The sequence below is a fragment of the Leucopleurus acutus genome (genome assembly GCF_964270905.1).
Source record: "Leucopleurus acutus genome assembly, chromosome: 20".
NCBI classification, from domain to species: domain Eukaryota; kingdom Metazoa; phylum Chordata; class Mammalia; order Artiodactyla; family Delphinidae; genus Leucopleurus; species Leucopleurus acutus.
This window is the reverse complement of record NC_139162.1, coordinates 39,852,440-39,864,985: the sequence shown is the minus strand read 5'-3', so window position 1 is coordinate 39,864,985 and position 12,546 is coordinate 39,852,440.

Sequence of the window (12,546 nt, the reverse complement as noted above, 5' to 3'; positions counted from 1 at the left end):
ATCGATTAGGAAGTCAAGAGGCTGTGGTTGGAGTTGTAGGTAAGGACTGTGTGTGGGGCGGGGGTGGGATTGGCGGCTGGAGAGTGAGTGGAAGGAATGGCCACAGTTGTTTAGCATGTTGAGGAACTGAAAGTCCCAAGTATTGAAATGAGCATCCCTACAGAATGCCAAATTCACGTGGATCCTGGGAAGGATTGGAGTGACAAGGACGACAATGAGTCAAGAGCTGAAATCTACAATGACAGAGAAAGTAGAGACGGTGACAAGCAGGGGATCAGGGTGGTATTGCTGGAAGGCAAAGCCATCAATAGAATAAGGTTTTGGTTTTATAAACAGAGGGATGGGGCTGTAATTTTCTGGAGGTGGTGATGGTGATCAACAAGGTCCACACACCCATCTCCCATAGCTGAGATTCGTAGGGAATGAAAGAACACAGAGCCAGCACTGAAAAGGGCTGCAAGGGGACTTCCCTGGTGGTGCAGTGGTTAAGAATCCGCCTGCCAATGCAGGGGATATGGGTTCAAGCCCTCGTCGGGGAAGATCCCACATGTCGCAGAGCAACTAAACCTGTGCACCACAAGTACTGAGCCTGCGTCTGCACGCCTAGAGCCCGTGTTCCGCAACGAAGAGTAGCCCCCACTCGCGGCAACTAAAGAAAGCTCGCACGCAGCAACAAAGACCCAATGCAGCCAAAAATAAAAATATATATTAATTAGTTAATTAACTTTTTTAAAAGGAAGGGCTGCAAGGGAAGTAGTGTGTTCCAGAAGACCCTGGTCTCAGTCCTCAGGGTAAAAAAGCCTCAGGAAGAGAGGCTGGCCATGCAGACCGGCTCCTGGAAGACGGCTTGCAGATCACTGAACCCATCAGTCAGTTATCGGGTGGGTTGGCTTGACAAAAAACGTGGGGAAACAGAGAACATGAAACTACAGGACAAAATCCAGGGAGATGATTCAGAAATCGGTGTGTCGGAAGTGTTTTTTGTTCTGAGTGGTCCCTGCTGTGGGACAGCTGCAGTGCAGACAGCAGGGGCAGCTTAGAGACAGGCTCTCTTCCCGCCCCTTCGGGACACCCAAGACCCTCGACCAGTTTATGCTGGCTGTGTGGGAGGGAAACGGGAATAGCTGTGGACTTCTGAACAAGATAGATGGAGAGAAAGAGATAGAAAAAAGGGGCAGTTTCCCCAAGTCTAGGGAGGGTTGGCGCCTAGCCTATTCCCTTGCAGCAGCTTCTGGAAAAGTCCCAAAGTCTCACTTGGAGTGTAGAGACCACGGAGCTGTCAGACTCAATGTTTGCAAACTGGGGCAAGCGGCACTTCAGCACAAACCAGGGAGGACCAGGGACAGGCTGGATGCCCCAAACGCCCAGGACAGGGTTATGAGGGCTCTTCCCCTGTGGGTCTGCAGGGTGCAAAGCTTAGTGGTACTCCTATGGCTCTTGGTTCGGGCCTCACCTTTCTGCTCAAATCAAGAAACCAGAAAAATCCGTTCCAGTCCCTCTTTACTGATGGAAATCATCAAGGTATGTGAAATTGTCTCCATAGGCACAGCCTCATTTATGCTGATGAAGTGAGGAAGCTGGCCATGTGATGAAGCCCAGGAAGAAGAGCCCTTGGTACTGACTCTTACTTTGATTACCACTGAAAATTTGGAAATTCTGTCATCAACTGGAGTACTTCTCACTACCACCCTCCCCAGGAGCCTGTGGGTGAAGAGCACATGACCTTTGGTTTTTCGTTTTTTTAGCTTTAGCAATTTATTTTTAATTATGTGCAGAAATAACCCAAGAAGGGCAGGGACAAATATATCAAAACACTTGATCACAAAAGACCTGTGGTTACATAGACATGACAAATATTCCATTAAATTCTGCACTGTTGGTTACATATGTTGATCTTTTGTTTTGAGTGATGTTGAAAGCTCTTTGGTTAAGAATGGAAGCTTCCGAGAAACTTGAACGTTACATTTTTCTTAAGTTTTACTTATTTTTACTTTTTACTGAAGTATAGTTGATTTAATTTCTGCTATACAGCAAAGTGACTCAAATATACACATATATACTTTCCTTTTTATATTATTTTCCCTAATGGATTATACCAGTATACTGAATATAATTCCCTGTGCTATACAGTAGGACCTTGTTGTTTGTCCATCCTATATATAATATTTTGCATATACTAACCCCCAACTCCCACTCCATCCCTCCCCCACACCCCTCCCTCTTGGCAACTACAAGTCTGTTCTCTATGTCTGTGAGTCTGTTTCATAGGTTCATTTGTGCCATATTTTAGATTCCACATATAAGTGATATATGGTATTTGACTTTCTCTTTCTGACTTACTTCAATTAGTATGATAGTCTCTAGGTCCATCCATGTTGTTGCAAATGGCAGGCCTCCTCCTTCCCTCCTGGCCACGCTCTACCAGCCCTTCTAGTCCCCTTTCTGCAAACCCTCCTGGCAGGTACCCTCTTCCTTGGAACCCATTTTCTCCCTCTCATTCATTGGATGAAGCCTTCCAGAGGTCTCTGGCTCTGAGACTTTGAAATCCCTTTGTTTCTTTGTGTTGTTAAAAGACTTTCCTCCCAGGGACTTCCCTGGCAATCCAGTGGTTAAGAATCCACCTTCCCAGCTGCATAGCACAGGGAGATCAGCTCCTGCTTTATGACCACCTAGAGGAATGGGATGGAGAGGATGGGAGGGAGATGAAAGAGGGAGGAGATATGGGGATATATGTATATGTATAGCTGATTCACTTTGTTATACAGCAGAAACTAACACACCATTGTAAAGCAATTATACTGCAATAAAAATGTTAAAAAAAAAAAAAAAAAGAATCCACCTTCCAATGCAGGGGACACAGGTTTGATCCCTGGTTGGGGAACTAAGATTCCACATGCTGAGAAGCAATTAAGCTGGCGCATGCTCTAGAGCCTGCATGCCACAACTAGAGAGAAGCCCACGCGCCGCCACGAAAGATCCCTTGTGCCGAAACTAAGACCAGATGCTGCCAAATAAATAAATATTAAAAAAAAAAAAAAAAAAAGCGTTTCCTCCCAGGTACATTTTATCTTATTAAGTAGCTTGCAAGTTCCAGGAAGGATGAAGGTCCTTACTCTTTGCCTCTGTGATCTCCTAGCCCCCGTACGTGGCCTTAGCCCAGTCAAGGCTCTCAACTAATACTGGTTGCATTATTAAAGGCTTGCTGACCACAGATTAAGGCAAAGTTAGGGGAAGCGCAGCCAGTGATGGTGAGGGGTCCAGTCTCCTGCTGGAGACAACGGGAGGCACAGGGCTGTGCTCACATCCCCAGATGTAAAGGGGCCTCTCTGTCACCATACGTGTACGTGTCCTCCTGGTTAGCGAAAACGGAAAGAAGGAAGATCAAAGTTTGACAGGTGGGTTAGAGCCTAGTTCCTGAGAAATATGCAGCACCCATCACGCACAGTCTCAAGAACTAGATTTTACCAGCGATTACCTGAGCCAGAGCGGAGGTCATGAATTTTGCCATGCAGGCTAAAACCAAAGTAGTGAATATCTCTATTTCTAACCAGACACAACTTGTCTATATTTCTTTTTCCTCAAAGAATGTGGAAACTTACTTTTATTGGATGTAATTCAATTACTTTTTTCTATCCCATAAAAAAAAATAGCTCATTCAAATCAAACCAGGACTCCTTTCCATTTTTGGCCTGTTGACAGCATCTTTTGTACCCAGCTAAGCAGTCTTTGCAGCATTTGGCACTGCTCCTGCTCTGAGGGCAGGATTTAGAACAGATGCTGACTTCCTTGAGTCAGGATGCTCCCAAGTTCTCTGCTGATTAGTGGGCTGCATAATGAGATGTGACAGCCTAGAGATTCCTGGCCACAAACCATTCCTAATGGGGGAAGCCGCTCTGCTACTCTTGGAAGGCACCCCTTTGCAGAAGTCCCACATGTTGGAAGTTCCTCTGTTAACCCCATAATTCCTCCAGTGCAGCTGGCCATAGATCTGGGGGCTCGGGAAAGCTGACCCAAGGTTGGTAGCCTGAAGTTGCTAAGCACAGGAACTCAGCATCCTTTGGTGTAGCCTGGCGAGATGTCTTTGTGAGGACCCACGTTTGCTGCGGTGAGCTCAGTGAAATAGATGACAGCGATTGATAGAGCAGAGCTGGGCGGGCAAACAGTGATCATGGTGGAGGGCCCACTGGGCCAAGCTCAGACCACACATAGCTGGTGGGTCCAGGGCAAAGGCTCTGCTCTCCTTTGGTACAGAAAGTGTGCCTCTGTTCCAGGAGCACAGATGTGCTTGACCACAGCCACTCTCCCCTCTTTGGGTCCCACTGGCTACAAAGCCAGCTAGGATAGAGAAGAGGGCGGGATCTGCTCTCATTCCCAGAAAGGAGCCTGTTAAACAGAACAGGGAGTCCAGAGCTTCATAGCTTCAGCAATCAAAAGAGCCTTCTAGACCTCAAGCCATGCCCAAGTCACCAGATCCAGCCCAGGTGTAGAGGGGTGGCCAGCAGGCTCAGGGGACTGGAACAAAGCCACAACATTTCATCCCTGCAGGGAGCTCAAGGGCCGGCTTGGAGAGCGCAGCCTCCCCTGAAGCCAAACCAGGGGAGTAAGGATTGCCCAAAGGCAACAGTTACACAACACGTGTCTCCCCTTAAAGTACAAAGGACTCTTTGTGAAATGTAGTAGGTGCTGCAGAGTCAACTATTTACTTATTTACCTAGAAATTTCAAGGGGGAAAAAAAGCCTCAGTCAATAGCCTCACCCAGATAATTACTCGGCTATAGGCTGAAATGCTCACAATAGTAGCAAGTATTTGCTTCCTCTTGACACCAAATTTTGGAAAAAGATTATTTTCCCAGTACACGGCAGTGTCTCTTCATCTGTCTTTTCTTGGGCACACGTTTCCTCCTCAACCCCAAGCTTTCACAGGGAGATGACCCCCGGCCTTCCTTGGTCAGGATGCAGTCAGTTACCCGGTGCTCACTTCCTCCCAGGGAGCCCCGTGGAAACCTCCAAACAACCATACTGTGCTGCCTTGTTAGAACAGGCACACTTCTTTTTTAAATCAAAGAGTAATAAAATACTCAATTAGTAATGTGCAGCAGCATTATTTTTATTCATCTATACATTTCTAGTTAAAATTATGCCATTCTTATAAATTGCAACACAATACACTCAAGGCGTTCATTTCGTATGCAAAGCAGTTGAGAGTCTGCTGTCCCTGTGAGATGGTGATTTCAAAAGGAAAAGGAATGGTAAGCCAACAAAAGAAAAAAAGTGAAGCCATAGTAATTTCTTTTAAGAAAATGTATAGGATACACTAATTTGAAAGAAAAGCGATTTTAAAATATAAAAGGAAATCTAGAAAAACGATGCATTCAGCCCTTTTATTGCATGCTGTTGCCAATAATATTGTATATGTGATTAAAGATTCTTTCCCCAGCCGCTTAAGCCAATAGAAATTGAACTTGCCAGAGTACAGCCTCCTTCCAGCACCCCTGCCTCAGCTACTGGAGGGGGTGGGAAGGCCTCATGGCTATTGGTATTCAAATCCCATCATATTTAAAGAGGTGACTACAAACGAAGTATTTAAGGGTTGCACGGTCCACCTGCGTATTGAAGCCTGGCTGTCTCCAAAATGGTTACATCACAAAGGAAAAGTGTAAGGCGCCTGTGCCCTGTGCTCCAGCTGCAAGAGGAACGGAGGGTCCAGTAGGAACAGATGTTTCCTGCAAGTTGCTGTCTCCATCCCACGCGTAGTTTATACAATATTCAAATTCCACTTGGCACGTATCCTGAAGCTTTTATTTCCCCCTTTCTCTTTTAACAGTTGTAAGAAAATTGGTCTCTGTTATCTCAAAGCAGTAAAGGCAGTGGTGGTTTTTGACTGTGCCCTGAATCGGAGGGCCAAAGACCTCGGCCCTGGCTTTCTGCAAATGCTTCTTCAACCCTGGTGCCTTGGGAAAACGCTCCTGCCTGTGTGAGCCTAGGATCCAGTGAGCAAGGGAATGCAAACCTCTTGGCTCTGATTAGCACTGCTTGGGGTCTGCCCCCGAGGCCTTTCCCCTGGACATGACTTTGCAAGGAACTTCTTTAACTTGAAATTTTCACTGAACTCTCTGGATGACGTTAGCCATCATATGGTTTTGATAATCTAAAGCAATATGCAAAATTTCAGGCCAGTAAATGCTGTGTCAGAAACCAAGTTGGGAGGGGCAGGTGACCTTGGTACAACTTGTGCTGAGTCTGTCCAGCTCTGGTAGGGCAACCACAATGCTTCTGGGTCTGGCCAGGCAACCTGGGGCACCAAACACCAAGGAGATACAGAGACGGGGACGCCAGCAGGGCAGCTCCTTCATGTGTGAGGTGCTGGAGTGCAGCTTCCAAGACAGACAGAGAGTCAAAGGTACACATACACTCTCAAGCTCAAACCGGAAGAAGCGCGCGTCTCTCATCCTCACCCAGCGCAGGCATGTATGCCGTGTGTGCTCCCGGCCACACGTATGACCGCACGTGTGCCTGTGCACAGAATGCACACCAAATTTAATAGCCCTGCTCTAGCTCCAAATTAATTCAAATCTTATACTCACATTAAAAATGAACTCTATTTTATGTTGATCATTAACTAAGAATATTTCACACTAGAGATTTGTCATATTAAGGAGAATTGAAACCACTTATGTCAATTAAAGGTACAGCATTATACTTAATCTCAGCAGAGATTACCAAAATACTCTGAGCATGATTCTACAGAAACGTAAAATATAAATCAGACAAGGGGATATTGGCCTCCACACACACACGCCCCTTGCCCACCTCTGGCTGTCCTCGAAATATGGCTGCCTGCACGCTGATGGGGCCGGGGATGGTGAGCAATATTTCAGCAAGAAACTCCTGCCGTCCCTGGCACTATAAAAATCAAGGCCAGAGTAAGTGCTGGTGCAGATGGGAGAAAGAGAGTCAGTTTTAGCTTTGGGGCATTAAAGTACACACTGACTGAGAAAGGACATAGCAATGAAGAAAAGAAGAATTTTCTAAAAGGCTTTGCAGAAGTACCACAGAGAGGGGCTCAGGCGGGGCCTCAAGCGAGAAATGCTGGTGCAGAAGGCTGTTCACCACCTGCTGCTGCTGATGTACACTGACACAGGCCAAAAGCACTGCTGTCTGAGAGCTAAAACCTGGCACACAAGGACCAAGCCATTCCCAGCACAGTGCAGGCTCCCAGGGATTATACCAGCTCCTGAAAAATGCAACCCAGGCCTGACACTCATAGAGACATACTCCACTATTATGTGCTGAGCCAGGGAGACCTAGCCTTTTATTCATCTCGCTTTCATTCTAAATTCTAATTTCATCTCAGGGGTCACCTCCTCCAAGAAGTCTTCCATGCTGCTCCAGGCTGAGTGTGAGTCCCTTCTTGTTGCTTCCCCAGCCTTTATCACTACCTAACTTCACTGCATTCTCTCACCTTTCTTAAACTGTGGACTACCTGAAGGCAAGAATGGAGCCTTATTCCAGGGGCCCAGTGCAGGCCTTAGAGCAGAGTGGGCAATGACTGTCATGGGATGAAGCAACGGACACCTGCCTGTGGGTTCTCTACCCTGTCCTGAAAATCCCCTCCCTAGGAGTCTGAAGGGAGGGCAGCAATGAGTACTAAGGGGGATCACCTTCCCGTAGGTCTGAGCATCAGGGCCCACATAGTGGTGGAGGCTGCCCAAGATGGGAGGCCTGGGGACAAACTTGGATCCAGTCTCACAAAGACAAGATGCTGTTGGCCCCTCCCTGGGGTGAGGAGCTCCCCATGTGTCTGTGGCTGGCGGGGACCCCCTGTACCTTCAGCCCCAATTCCATACCAGGACAGAAAGTGGCCAGTTACCTCTCCAGCACCCACTCCCCTCCAGGCACCGCCATGAGCACCTCCAGGTCACTGTCTGCTAGACTTCTGTGCTCTCTGTGAGAAAAGCAATAAATGAGGACACAAACTCAGGAGCAGAAACATGTCAGAGCTTGGTCAGTGCTGAAAGAAAGTGTAAAAGGGTGATTGACAGTCTTGAACAAACAAACAAACAAAAATGGCTGATGTGGCTGGAGTGGCAAAGCCAGGGAGAGCAGTTAAGGGGAGACCAGGGAGGGCCAGGCTGGCACACACAGCTTAGGCCAGGGCAAGGCCGTCCGTCTGTCCTGAGTGAGAACAGAGATCAGTGCAGGCCTCACAGCCTTCCTCTGCAGGACCCCTGGCCAGGGACTGTCACCTCCCCTGGTTGAGCCAGGGCAGCCAGGCCACAAGACAGCTAGACAGGGCTCGGGAAGGAACCTGCGGTAACTTTCCAGAGACACATCTCTTCACCCAGCTACTCCATCTGCACGTGTGCACATAAGTGTGTGTGTACCCAGCAAAGTGAGTCAGATATATATATATTCTTATATATATATATTCTATTTCAGATTCTTTTCCATTCTAGGTTATTACAAGATATTGAATATATTTCCCTGTGCTATACAGTAGGACCTTGTTGTTGATCTATTTTACATAAAGTAGTGTGTATCTGTTAATCCCAAACTCCTAATTTATCTCTCATCCCCCCTTTCCCCTTTGGTAACCGTTAAGTTTGTTTTCTACGTCTGTGAGTTTGTTTCTGATCTGTAAATAAGTTCATTTGTGTCATTTGTTTAGACTCCACATGTAAGTGATATCATAGGATATTTGTCTTTGACTGACTTTACTTAGTATGATAAACCCTAGGTCCATCCATGTTGCTGCAAATGGCGTTATTTTAGTCTTTTTTATGGCTGAGTAGTATTCCATTGTATACCAGATCTTCTTTATCTGTTCACCTATCAGTGGACACTTAGGTTGCTTCCATGTCTTGGCTATTATAAATAGTGCTGCTACGAACATTGGGATGCATGTATCTTTTCGAATTAGACTTTTTGTCTTTTCCAGATATATGCCCAGGAGTGGGATGGCTGGATCATACAGTAGTTCTATTTTTCGTTTTTTAAAGAACCTCCATACTGTTCTCCACAGCGGCTGCTCCAACTTACATTCCCACCAACAGTGTAGGAGGGTCCCCTTTTCACCAGCATTAATTATTTGTAGGCTTTTTGATGACTGTCGCCTCATGGGTGTGAGGTGATACCTCATTGTGGTTTTGATTTGCATTTCTCTAATAATTAGTAAAGTTGGGCATCTTTTCATGAGCCTGTTGGCCATCACACTTGAATCTTGACATGCATAGTTTAACAACCATGCTCCTTCGTGAACAGTGAAGTCTAGACGCTGAGCTGGGTGTGGAAAGAGGGGAAGAGGAAAGAGACCCATGTCAAAATCCTGGGCTCCCCTGAGGCCCTGCCTCTAGACCCTGAGTGCTCTTGGGGGTTCTTCAGGTCCATAGCATCTGCTTCCTCTCCACACACTGCTTGGCCTATGTCAGCCTCTCTTAGCTTTGGGGAAAGATGGACAACTGGCCACCACTCTCAGGCCAAGGCTGCCATATGCACATCCCTGTAAAGGGGGCCCAAGTGCAGATGGGGGATGGCTGTGCATCTGAGCTGCTGCGTGCCTCAGGCTCCACGATACCTATCCACTTATCTGTGCTACTGGCGAGATGCGATAGGGGAGGGGTGAGTCTGTGTCACTTTATTGGCATTGTCCACCTTAGACATTTTAAAATATACTTTTACTGGAAAAATCTCTTTCACCGAGGTACTGCTGTTGGATTTTACCAAAAAGTATGTATTTCTGATATGTAAAATTATGAAATAATCTTCCACAACACATCAAAATCTGCATTTTTAATGCATGATATCAGGCTATTATTTCATCCCGGGGTGTGTGCTTTTGAGCTCACAGATCCAGCAGTAAGTGAGGTTTAGGAACAAACAGGTGATTTGGGTAAGAGGCTTCGACAGCGTTTGTGGGAAGGCGGTTTCTGTAGAAACCTTTCCTCCCTTTGTCCTCTCCTATCTGCAGGGTATTGACAGCCCTGACAAGACTTTGATTATCTAGTCAGCATGAGCCTGAGACTTGTCACTTGTCAGGTTTGAGCTGACAGCCCCAATGCTGATGAAACAATTGGAGGGAGATTGGCTGTGCGTGAGGAAGGCTGGGGTCAGCCGCCCAAAGTTTTCTCTGCATGGTGGGGGGGCGTCTCAACCCTCGCTAGCAGCTCACAGAAGTCAGCTGAAGGAGCCAGGTGGGGCTCCGGCCAGCTGGACATGGGGACGTGGGGACGTGGGGACTGGGACTAACAACCCTTCCTTCCCCATCCCCTCCTCCAACAGGGAAGGTGGGAGTCAGGCCCCCTCCACTGCTGCTCCGTCCCCTCCCCACATCAGATGAACTGGATTATTTCAACATCCAGCCTAAAGCTGATATTAGATTTCCCCTCATTAGGAGGAGAAAATGAGGCAAAGAGCTAGCAGCTGGCTGCAGCTGATACAAGGCAGAGGAATGAGGCCACTGAAGAGCACGGTGTTTATTGGTCCCTAGCAAAGCGCAGTGTTATCAATTATTATTATGCATCAGACATTAAGCCCCTTATTAGTGTGAGGCATCTTACATCCATCACCTGTGTGTGATGGTCCACTGTGATGATGCTACACAGGTTCTACTACTGTTGCATTTTGCAGATGAATAAACTGAGGCTCCTCTGGGAGGCTGAGTGCTTGCCAACGACACTTACAAAGGGCATCAGCTATCAAGCCCAGGCTTTCCAAACTCAGCTCTGTGCCCTTCACTGACTCTCAGTACCCTGAGAAGTTAGGCTCATGACGTATTTGTGGACCACAGTGGTTGACAACTATTTGCCATCTGTGTATTGAGATGGTGTACACGCACACCTGTTTGATGCAATCTCTGCCACTCTCCGAGGTGCTTCACTTGCTAGCATCAGTTGTCCCAAGTGCCTTTGAGTTAGTGACTCTGACAGAAGACAGGACACCAGGAGGTCATGAGCCCAAGCCTAGGTCCAGCAGCACAAGAGTCACTCCCAAGGATTTTGCTCCAAGAAAGAGGGTTTTGCTGAGTGCTGGAGTGCTGGAGTGGCTGCGAGGCCCCCCATGGGGCAACTATGTGGATCTGCTATAAAGCAGAGTCTCTGGCTGGTGGAAATGATGCCTGCCTTAGCCGGAAGGAGAGCTGCCACTCCATCCCTGGCTGCCCCCGGCTCCCAGCCCAGCATCCCCACCTCTCCACCAAGGACCCACCTAAAGGTCCAATGCCACCTCCCCTGTAGGGGCCCTCCTGGCGACTCCTACCTTACATAACCTGCCATCCCAACTAATCCACGCTTTTAAGGGAGAGGTGCTCTGAGGAGGACACTAGCATCAGCTCCCAGGCATGAAGAGCCCAAAGACAAGCCCTGCCCTGGGGAACCGGCAAACCAGCAGAGAGAGGGGCCTGGAGTCTGGGCTGCCAAGGAGCAGCCATCTGGAACCTGGAACCTGCCGTGACTCTCTGCCCCTACTTCCTGTGTCCGAATCTTGGTTCCTTCATTCAACTGTTTGCTCCTGCAGAGCAATGGCTGGACTAGCCCCGTCTCCTCCACAGCATATCCATTCACAGCTGATGCTATACAAATGGTCGCTGCTACCCGTGGTCCTCTGTGGGATGGGACAAAGGCTCGGCGTGTGTAAAGGAAACACACAAATGACCTGAAGAAGAACTGAACTCCTTCTACTCTCACAGAGTGCTGGATTTCCTAAGGTGGGAGGCATACTTCTTGTTTTTAGAAAGGGACGCTAGGGTCTGAAGCCCCTTTGTCCGTCTCTGCAACCTGTTCCTCTTTTTCCTAAGATAATGTCTGCTAGTATAAGTTGGTACATATTCTCATAGGACTTCCTGTAATCATTCACATGTATGTTCTTGTGGAAATGTTTGATGTCTTTTAACATAAATTTGATCAAACCAATACAGGTTTCCATAGCAAACTTTCTTTATTCACCGTATATCTTGGAGCCTTACCCACGTGAGAACACAGAGCTCTGTCTCAGCCTTGCTAACTGCTGCATTGTATTCTTCAGTACGGCTGCATCCAATTTTATTTGGCTGTTCCTCTGTTAATGGACATGTAGACTGTTTTCAGTTTTTCACTCCTGCAAATACATTGCAATAAATATTCTTGTACTCACCTTCCTATGCCCAAGAAAGTATATGAGAGATGCCAAAAAGTGGATTTACTGGGTCACAAAGTTATGTATATTTTCAACTTTAAATCCAGTCCCACATTCTCCTCCAAAAGACCCCAAGCACCCTCCACACCCACCAGCAGGTGTGGGAGCATCTTTCCACCAAGCCCGATGGGCTGACTTTGGAAATGAAGTTAGAGAATGCCACGGCCAACTCAGGTAAAAATAGCCTCGCTGATGCTGTGTGTGAGCAAAAGGGAGTCCTCTGTGATTGGAGGGATTGTCTCTGGTTAAGGCAAGGCTGAAGTCAAGTATGTGCAGCTCCGTTAAGACGTCCAGTCATGGATGAACAGGTGGGTGATGTGCCTACAGGTGGGTGATGTGCCCAAGGCCAGACCTGGAGGAGAGGACCCTCTTGCCCGG